The sequence below is a fragment of the Lithobates pipiens genome, unplaced genomic scaffold, assembly GCF_037356315.1.
Source record: "Lithobates pipiens isolate NorthernLeopardFrog02 unplaced genomic scaffold, aLitPip1_a1.2 Scaffold_10, whole genome shotgun sequence".
NCBI classification, from domain to species: domain Eukaryota; kingdom Metazoa; phylum Chordata; class Amphibia; order Anura; family Ranidae; genus Lithobates; species Lithobates pipiens.
The window spans coordinates 79,520,847-79,532,031 of record NW_027507686.1 but is presented as its reverse complement, the minus strand read 5'-3'; positions in this window follow the sequence as shown (position 1 = coordinate 79,532,031).

The following is an 11,185-nucleotide window of genomic DNA, read 5'->3' as shown; positions in this document are numbered from 1 at the left end:
GTGAGAGTGCTGAAAGCTAAAAATTGGTCTGGGAAGGAAGGGTGTATAAATGCCCTGTATTGAAGTGGATAATGAAGTCATCCAACGAGGCTCCAAGGAAGGGTAAATCCGTCAGGGCTTTTTTAGATGCCTGGTCAGCCGACCAGCATTTTAGCCAAATCAGGTGCCTCAGCACCACTGCTGACACTGAAGCCCTGGATAACAGAGAAAGGGTATCCAGGGTCACGTCACAAAGGTACCTAAAGGGGTTTTAAAGGTAAATGTTTTTTCACCTTAACCACTTGAGGACCGCCGTATTGCCATTGTACGTCAGCACAATGGCACAGGCAGGCACAATCACGTACATCTACGTGATTGCCTTCCAGCGGGTGGGGGGTCCGATCGGACCCCCTCCCGCTGTTTACGGCGGTCCGATTCGGTCCAGGAGCGCTCCGTGATGAGGGGATGGCCGTTGGTTTTCGGCCACCCCCTCTGGATCACTCCTGGCCAATGAGAAGCTTCCTCCCCTGTTTATTGTTTACACAGGAAGGAGGAAGTGATGTCATTCTCCTCGGGGCGGTCTTTTTGACCGGACTACGAGGAGAAGAGTAAAAGTAAGTGTGCACCAACACTACACTGACATGTAGGTACACACAGGCACACAAACCCCCCCGATCCCCCCCCCAGTCACAGTGTCACTGATTGCATTGATCATTTCTTTACTGATCAATGCATTCAGTGTCAGTTGTGACAGTAAAAACTGTCAGGACAGTTAGTGTTAGGTCCAGGGTAGCCCCCCTATCACCCCCCAATAAAGATTTAACCCCCTGATTGCCCCTAGAGTTAACCCTTTCACCCCCTTTTGCCAGTGTCACTAAGCGATCATTTTTCTGATCGCTGCATGTGTCGCTAGGTAGCTAGTTATTTTTTTAGGTTCACCGCCAGGTTTTTATATCGCTAGGTACCCCGATATACTACCCAATAATGTTTTTAACCCCCTGATTGCCGCTAGTTAACCCTTTCACCCCCTTTTGCCAGTGTCACTAAGCGATCGTTTTTCTGATCGCTGCATTAGTGTCGCTACAGTCGCTAGGTAGCTAGTTATTTTTTTAGGTTCACCGCCAGGTTTTTATAGCGCTAGGTACCCCGATATACTACCCAATAATGTTTTTAACCCCCTGATTGCCGCTAGTTAACCCTTTCACCCCCTTTTGCCAGTGTCACTAAGCGATCATTTTTCTGATCGCTGCATGTGTCGCTAGGTAGCTAGTTATTTTTTTAGGTTCACCGCCAGGTTTTTATATCGCTAGGTACCCCGATATACTACCCAATAATGGTTTTAACCCCCTGATTGCCGCTAGTTAACCCTTTCACCCCCTTTTGCCAGTGTCACTAAGCGATCGTTTTTCTGATCGCTGCATTAGTGTCGCTACAGTCGCTAGGTAGCTAGTTATTTTTTTTAGGTTCACCGCCAGGTTTTTATAGCGCTAGGTACCCCGATATACTACCCAATAATGGTTTTAACCCCCTGATTTCCGCTAGTTAACCTTTTCACCCCCTTTTGCCAGTGTCACTAAGCGATAATTTTTCTGAACGCTGCATCAGTGTCGCTAGGTAGCTAGTTATTTTTTTAGGTTCACCGCCAGGTTTTTATAGCGCTAGGTACCCCGATATACTACCCAATAATGGTTTTAACCCCCTGATTGCTGCTAGTTAACCCTTTCACCCCCTTTCACCAGCGATCACAGTATAAGTGTCACTGGTGACGCTGGTTAGCCAGTTAGTTATTTAGGTTCCCCGTCAGGTTTTTATATAGCGCCAGGGACCCCCATATACTACCTAATAAAAATTTGAACCCCCTGATTGCCCCTAGTTAACCCTTTCACCACTGATCACCGTATAAGTGTTACGGGTGACTCTGGTTAGTTTGTTTTTTATATTCAAATCCGGAAGGCAGTGCTTGGTTTTCGGGGTCCCGTACGTGGCTAGGCTCCCAAAAAGTCCCCCACATGTGGTATCCCCGTACTCGGGAGAAGCAGCAGAATTTATTTTGGGGTGTAATTTGACTTCTGCCCATAGCATGTGTGAGCAATATATCATTTAGTGACAACTTTGTGCAAAAAAAAAAGTTTGTAATATTCCCGCAACTTTTGGCAAAATATAAAATATTCCATGGACTCAACATGCCTCTCAGTAAATAGCTTGGGGTGTCTACTTTCCAAAATGGGGTCATTTGGGGGGGTTTTGTGCTATTTTGGCATTTTATGGCCTTCGAAACTGTGATAGGTAGTGAGGAGTTAAATCAAAAATTTGCACCCTTAGAAATCCTGAAGGTGGTGATTGGTTTTCGGGGTGCCGTGCGCGACTAGACTCCCAAAAAGTCCCACACATGTGGTATCCCCGTACTCGGGAGAAGCAGCAGAATGTATTTTGGGGTGTCATTTCACATATGCCCATAGCATGTGTGAGCAATATATCATTTAGTGACAACTTGGTGCAAAAAAAAAAAAAGTTTGTAATATTCCCGCAACTTGTGGCAAAATATAAAATATTCCATGGACTCAACATGCCTCTCAGTAAATAGCTTGGGGTGTCTACTTTCCAAAATGGGGTCATTTTGGGGGGTTTTGTGCTATTTTGGCATTTTATGGCCTTCGAAACTGTGATAGGTAGTGAGGAGTTAAATCAAAAATTTGCACCCTTAGAAATCCTGAAGGTGGTGATTGGTTTTCGGGGTGCCGTGCGCGACTAGACTCCCAAAAAGTCCCACACACGTGGTATCACCATACTCGGGAGAAGTAGCGGAATATATTTTGGGGTGCAATTCCACATATAACCATGGCATGTGTGAGCAATATATCATTTAGTGACAACTTTTTGTAAAAAAAATTTTTTTTTTTTTTTTGTCATTATTCAATCCCTTAGGACAAAAAAAATAAATATTCAATGGGCTCAACATACCCATCAGCAATTTCCTTGGGGTGTCTACTTTCCAAAATGGGGTCATTTGGGGGGGATTTGTAATGCCCTGCCATTTTAGCACCTCAAGAAATGAGATCGGCAGTCATAAATTAAAAGCTGTGTAAATTCCAGAAAATGTACTCTAGTTTGTAGACGCTATAACTTTTGCGCAAACCAAAAAATATACGCTTATTGACATTTTTTTTACTAAAGACATGTGGCTGAATAAATTTTGCCCTCAATGTATGACTAAAATTTAGTTTATTCGATTTTTCTTATAACAAAAAGAAGAAAATATCTTTTTTTTTCAAAATTTTCGCTCTTTTTCCATTTATATCGCAAAAAAAAAAAATCGCAGAGGCAATCAAATACCATCAAAAGAAAGCTCTATTTGTGGGAAGAAAAGGACGCAAATTTTGTTTGGGTGCAATATTGCATGACCGCGCAATTACCAGTTAAAGCAGCGCAGTGCGAAATTGCAAAAAGACCTCTGGTCCTTAAGGTGTTTATTGGTCCGGAGCTGAAGTGGTTAATGCATTCTTTGTGTCTATGTCTGTGTGTATGTCTGTGTGTATGTTTGTAAATACTTGTGTCTAAAGGATGGTTAGGTAGTATATATGATAGTGGCAAGTAAGAATAAGAGAAAAATATAAAAAGTTGTTTTGCACGGATCAATTGAAATAAATAGGAAAACGAGAATAGGATGTACTAGCGGTATAAGAAAACAAAACTGTAAAATATATACTGATACTGTAACTTGGTCTGTTATAAGTTGTAATATGTCAAATAAAGAAATAAACAATAAAAAAAAAAGGTGAAAAAACATCTCACTGCCGGCGCCCCCAGTCTCCCCGTTTTACTTACCTGACTCCTCAAAATCTCGCGCTCAACCCCGCCGTCCTCTTCGCCGCTCATTGGCTTGAGTGGATGGATTGAAAGCAGCGCAGCCATTGGCTCGCGCTGCTATCAATCACATCCAATGACGTGGCACGCCGGGGGGTGGGGCCAAGTGATACAGTGAGTGGCTATAGCCGCCGGCTGTATCACGGGAGCGCGCCCGCAGGTGCTTCTCACCATGCGAGGGAGCTCGCATGAATGTAAGAAGTACCTGCGGGGAGAAGTAGAGACAGCTGTCGAGGGACCCTAGAAGAACAGGTTCGGAGCAGCACAGTGGAGGTAAGTATAACATGTTTGTTATTTATAAAAAAAAATTTACTTTACAATCCCTTTAAGGCCTTGCACTAACTGGTCTGCTAGTTCCACGCAGACAGGAGAAGCCTGTTGCTCCCCCAATTTGCGGTGCAAACGTTTTGCCCACTCAGTAAGTGTCTGTGACACAAGTGCAGATGCCAGTACTGGTCGCATTGCTGACCCCACAACCGTAAACAAGGAACGGGCCACTGCCTTCCTGTCTGTGGGGTCCTTAAAAGCAGAGTCCCCTCTACCGGGATCATAGTTACTTTGTTTAATCTGCATACTGGGGGGTCTACGACCGGAGGAGCCTACCATTTTTTGAGAAGGCTCTCCTCAAAGGGGTAAAGCAACTCCATGTACTTGGGGACCAAAAAGGTCCGTTGAGGTCGACCCCATTCCTTGTATATGACTTGTCAAAATAAGTCAGATACGGGAACACCTTAGGTGAACGTGCTGGCTTGCGGGACCCAAAAGGGACTGGTACATCAGCAGAGGGATCTGCTATGTCCTGAATATTCAGGGTATCACGCACAGCTGTCATAAGTGCTCCAACTAGTGCTTTGTGTGCTAACAAGCGATTTGTTGCACGTGGACCCGGACGGGGACTCGTCCTCACTGTCCGATTGGTCCTGGTCAGCATCATCTGAAAAAAACAGAGCAGGGGAAACCAGCCTCAGCAGGGCTCGAGTCTGCGTCAAAGCTCTCCCCAGAGGAGGGGGGGTTTTATACCGCCTTTGCGCCCACGCACCGCCTCCATTTTGGCAACAAACTTGTTAAGGACCGCTGACAAAGCGTCCAGAGGCACTGCACTGTCTGCAGGCGAACCGGTTGTAATTGCCTGGATTTCGGTGGAAGAAACACCAGTTTCTGAAGCCATGCTGACCCTACCCTGCCACCTGTTGGGGACTTAGGACAGTGATGGTCCCACCCGCAACTGCTCCAGGGCTCATCACCCTGACCAAGTTCTGCGCTGTCAAGCTAGGTGTGCCTGTGTCAGCTCCCAGATGCTTGTGAGAGAAAACCTCGCTGTGCTGAGCATCAGGGAACAACGCTGAGCGGAAAAATGTGTTTAGGCTACAATAAAATGGCCGCCGAGTGCCCAGTACAAAGGACAAAATCACAGGGAGAATGGCCGCCGAACTACAGAAAATTTGTATCAGACCATGTTTCTCCCTGGTCACACCAAAAATGGCCGCGGAGCACCGTATACTTTGAGGGACAGTGAAACACAGGCGGAGGAAATGGTGGCGATCAGCAGACACAGACCTACAGACACCCAGGGGAGAGACATTACAGACATCCAGGGCACAGCCACCCACCCAAGGTGGGAGCCCCCCTTAGGGGGCCCCTGTCTATGTGCACACATACCGCTCAGCAGCCCATGCAGCATCCCCCACGGCGGGGGGGGGGGGGGAAGATAGGGACAGGGAGAGAAGAGAGGGAGGTGAGGTACCCCCAAATCGACCTCCCAGGGAATGCTCAGCCCCACCGAGGCAGGGAGAGCTTACGGGAACATTCAATCACAGACCCAGTCTTCGATCAGCACGGGGTGGCTGCTGCCCTGGCACACTGACGCAGACATCAGTAGCCCGGTCATGTGTGCCTCGGAGCATTACGCTCACCAGCCGCCCCTGGAGCATGTCGTGGCCAACCCAGCGTGGAGCTCTGGTCTGCACACGCTCACTGGCCAGGCTGGGGAGACTACGAGGATAAGGGTATCCAGCCTGTCACCCAGCCAGCTGTTGATAGCAGATCACAGGATCTTAATCTTGCGCAAAAGGCAAACTTCTGCAGAAAAAAATCCAAGAACCGATGGGCCCGCAGGGTTCCTAGGTCCTTCTCCTTCACTAGGCAGAAAAAACTGAGGCTGCAGTATGCAGTGCAGGCTGGAGGGTTGTTACTGAAGAGACTGCCCCTTTGGTGGAACTAGAAAGTTGTTTTTTTGTACATGTTAAAGTGTTCTGCCTAGTCCTCTCCTGAAGGTGGCGTAACAACCCGATGGTCTAAGTAAAGGAGCTGTGTCAGTCAGTGAACGTAAGAGAAAGTACGTTTTCTCCTTCACCGATGGGCACTGATAAGGCAGCACCGATGAGATTGCACTGACAGGCATCACTGATGGCACCGGCGGGCATTTTTAATGGGCAATGTTTGGCATATCCCTTGTGGTCCTGGACGGACATCCGTGTGGGAGCTGCACCGACAAACAATAAGCAGACCCCCTCTGTCAGGAGAGCTGTCGATTGGCTCTCCTCTACTCGAGTCTGTCAGATGCCAGTGAGGAAAAGCCGATAAACGTCTCTTCCTGTTTACATTATGATCAGCTGTGATTGGACACGGCTGATCATGTGGTAAAGAGCCTGTCAGAGGCTCTTTGCTGAAATTGGTGTAGCAGTGTGTCAGACTGACACACAGCACCACCCACTGCCGCATTGTGCACCCCCCCACAGGCACGCTCCATTAGTTAGCCTGAAAGTCATACGATGTCCAGTCAGGATAATTGAACTACTGCCCGGCTGTCATTTTGCTATAGGCTGGGCGGGAAGTGGTTAAACGAATACTTTGTTGAAGCACATTTTGATTTTATTACAGCACTCTGTCTTTTGGGGTATGAGTCTATCAGCATGGCACATCTTGACTTGGCAATAATTGTCCACTCTTCTTTGCAAAAACACTCCAAATCTGTCAGATTGTGAGGGCATCTCCTGTGCACAACCCTCTTCAGATCACCTCACAGATTTTCAATGGGATTTAAGTCTGGGCTCTAGCTGAGCCAATCCAAAAACATCTTCTGGTGAAGCCATTCCTTTGGACGTATGCTTTGGGTCAGTCATACTGAAATATTAAGTTCCTCTTTGTATTCAGCTTTCTAGCAGAAGCCTGAAGGTTTTGTGCCAATATTGACTGGTATTTGGAACTGTTCATAATTCCCTCTACCTTGACCAAGGTCCCTGTTCCAAATGAAGAAAAACAGCTCCAAAGCATGAGGCTGCCTCCACCATGCTTCACTGAGGGCATGGTCTTCTTTTGGTGATGTGCAGTGTTGTTTTTGCACCAAACATATCTTTTGGAATTGTGGCCAAAAAGTTCAACCTTGGTTTCATCAGACCATAACACATTTCCCCGGATGCTTTTGGGAGACTTCAGGTGTGTTTTTGCAAAATTTAGCCAGGATTGAATGTCTTTCTTGGTGAGAAAGGGCTTCCGTCTTGCCACTCTAACCCATAGCCCAGACATATAAAGCATATGGGGAAATTGTTGTCACATGCACCACATAGCCAGTACTTGCCAGATATTCCTGCAGCTCCTTTATTGTTGCTGTAGGCTGCTTGGCAGCCTCCCTGACCAGTTTTCTTCTGGTCTTTTCATCAATTTTGGAGGTACATACAGCTCTTGGTAATGTTACTGTTGTGCCATAATTTCTCCACTTGATGACTGCCTTCACTTCGTTCCATAGTATACCTTATGACTTGGAAGTTCTTTTGTACCCTTCTCCTGATACCTTTTGACAATGAGATCCCTCTGATGCCTTGGAAGCTCTCTGCAGACCATGGCTTTTGCTGTAGGATGCGATTAAGAAAATGTCTCAAAAGATCTACAACACCTGAACTTCATTTGGAGTTAATCAGAGGCACTTTAAATGATGGCAGGTATGTACTGACTACTATTTAACATGAGTTTGAATGTGATTGCTTAATTCTGAACACAACCCCAGTTATAAAAGGGGGTGTGCACACTTATGCAACCACATTATTTTATTTTTACTTCTCCCCCTAAAAAAAATTTAACCACTGTACATATTCTACAGTGTGTACTACCTGCACACCACTAACTAACCTGCATAATCTAGCTTAAGTCCTCTCCACATTATCACACGATACATGGCAGTCCTGTAAGCAGCCTTATATAGGATGGGACGTGGAATTACCCCCTGAGCCATGATTGGCCAATTGTGGCTCTAACAGCAGATCACGCTGTGATTGGCCAAAGCATGCACCTGTCCTGCATGCTTTGGCCAATCATGGCTCAGCAACCATCAATGCACTGCGATCTCGCAGTGCATTACAGTGCACTCAAATTTGTCACAAACGCCCCATGTTTGTTCTATGAACACTTACGTTCGACTCGAATATCGGGACCATCCATATGTGCGATTATACTTTGAGAGAAAAACAATGCCATTTGGATGTGGGGGGAAAACCAGGAAGAGTGCCTTAAAAAATATTTCATACACCATTTATTCTCCTTCCAAAAAGCAGGAAGACAGTTTTATCCTGGAGGCCAGGGAGAATAGGGATTCTCAAAATAGGGAAAAAGGGGTAAGGTAAACAGGCCAACCCATTGAATTAACCACTTGCCGCCCACCCTATTACAAATTGACGGCGGCAAAGTGGTTTCATAATCCTGATCGGCCGACATATGATGTCCTCAGGATTATGAGCCGCTGCGCGCCCCTGGGGGCGCGCATTGTGGCGATCGTTGTTGCAGGGTGTCAGTCTGACACCCTGCAACTACGATCTCGGTAAAGAGTCTCCGACGGAGACTCTTTACCACGTGATCAGCCGTGTCCAATCACGGCTGATCACAGTGTAAATAGGAAGAGCCGGTGATCGGCTTTTCCTCTGACGGGGGGGGGGGGGGGCGCCTGTGCTGATCGATTATCAGCACAGCCCCCCCAAGGATGCCCACACTGGACCACCAGGGATTCCAGTCAGTGCCCATAATGGATGCCAATCAGTGCCCACAATGGGCATCACTGATTGGCATCCATTAGTACAGTATATTATAATACAATGTCGCCTATCAGTTCCAATCCGTGCCGCCTATCAGTGCCCATCCATGCCCACCTGTGCCAACTACCCATGCCCACCTGTGCCACCTATCCATGCCCACCTGTGCCACCCATCCATGCCAGCTATCAGTGCCAATTTGTACCACCTATCAGTGCCACCCATCAGTGCCCATCCGTGGCACATATCAGTGTCCATCAGTGCCACCTTATCATTGCCCATCAGTGTATCCCCACCAGTGAAGGAGAAAATTTACTTATTTACAAAGTTTTGAAACTGAAACAAAAAAAAAAAATTTTTCAAAATTTTCGGTATTTTTTTATTTGTTTAGCAAAAAATAAAAACCGCAGAGGTGATCAAATACCACCAAAAGAAAGCTCTACTTGTGGGAAAAAAAAATGATAAAAATTTCATTTGGGTACAGTATAGCATGACCGCTCAATTGTCATTCAAAGTGCAACAGTGCTGAAAGCTTAAAATTGGTCTGGGCAGGAAGGTGTTTAAGTGCCCAGCATTGAAGTGGTTACAAAATTGTTTCAAACAGGTCCACCAATTTACCACAATAATGGGATGTTTGGTCAGGTGTGGCAAGCACAGGGGACCAAAGATATGGGAGGGCCTCTTGTTTAATAACTTGTGTCTACACCAGTCTGGGGCTATGGTTAACATACAGTAGTATAGCTGTGTCTGGGAGTACAACACCTTCATTTTTTTTTGGTCTCCTAAGGATGATCAGCTTTAAGTGACAGTTTGGAGGACCATACAAAATTGTTTATTAGGCCCCTTTCACACTGTAGCGGCGCAGGCGGTAAAGCGCCACTATTTTTATTGGTGGTCTGCAGCCGCTAGTGGGGTGGTTTTAACCTCCGCTATGGGGCAGAAAAAGGGTTAGAACGACCCGCTGCAGTGGCGCTTTGCTGGCGGTATAGCCACGCTGCCCCATTGATTTCAATGGGTAGGAATGGTAAATACACCGCTCCAAAGATGCGGCTAGCAGGACTTTTTCCAACGTCCTGCCTGCACACCGTTGCAGTGTGAAAGCCCTCTGGCTTTCACACTGCGAGTGAAAAGGGCTTTTTTCCAGGAACTTTTTTTAGCGCTGTAGCACCTGAAAACCGCCCCAGTGTGAAAGGGGCCTAAGGGATTTAGAATGGTGTATGTAAATCAGGTTTGTCTGAAGGTAAAGTATGTAAGCATTGAAAGCGTTGCATTTTCCCCCATCCAGGAAAAGTTCTTTAGAGACCATGTTTCCAGCTCTGCAATAAAAAGAGTAACATTAAAGAGGAAGTAAACCCTGATGAGTTTACTTCCCCCTTTCAGTCCCTGCAAAGGCAAAGCATAATGCACTACTATGCATCGCATAGTAGTCCATTATGTGTCACTTACCTGACATAGGAGCCAGCGAAGTCACCGCTGTCCCCTGTAGTCCGGAGCGTCCATCTTCTCGGTGGGGGTCTCACAGCTCCGCCGCTGTCATTCAGCAAAGCCACGATGACATCAATACCGCGCATGCGCACGGGTGCCAAAATACGCAGCAGCTCCGTTGTTGGAAATGCCGCGCTCAGTGCGCCGCTGTCTACAGTGCATGTGCCGTAGACAGCGGTGCCTGTCTTCGGGCAAATATCTCCTAAACCGTATAGGTTTAGGAGATATTTCTTGGACCTACAGGTAAGCCTTAATCTAGGCTTACCTGTAGGTCAAAGTGGTTTGTAAGGGTTTACAACCACTTTAAGCCCAAGTTCACACTAAGCTGCGTAAATGAAGCTGTGTGAGTTCAGCTGACCTTGCACGATTTCACTCCCGATTTTAGAGACATCTGTGCAAGTCAATGTAAATCGCAACCAGTAGCACCTTTTTGAAATTGGTGCAGCATCATACCATTTAGGACGGTGCCATTGACGTCAAAACACTCTGATGTGAACCAGGGCTAAAGTGGTTGTTAAGCCACACAGTGAAATTCCTACAATCCCCTCTGATATATTAAAGAGTTCTGGTTTGTATTAAAGAAAAAAAAAAAAAAAAAAATCAATCAGCAGCTACAAATACTGTAGCTGCTGGCTTTCAAGTACAAGAGCCAGGACAAGATGAGACTTCTTACACGTTGGGAGCTTGTAGACAACAGGGGAAAGCCCTTTAAACAGATTTTTTTTCCAGAGGTCACAAGTTGATTTATTCAGGCCAAGGATAAAACTTCAAGCCTTTTACCCAAGCACAGTATTAAAGGTTAGATCTGTGATGTCTCATCTGTGGCTCTATCTGGAGGT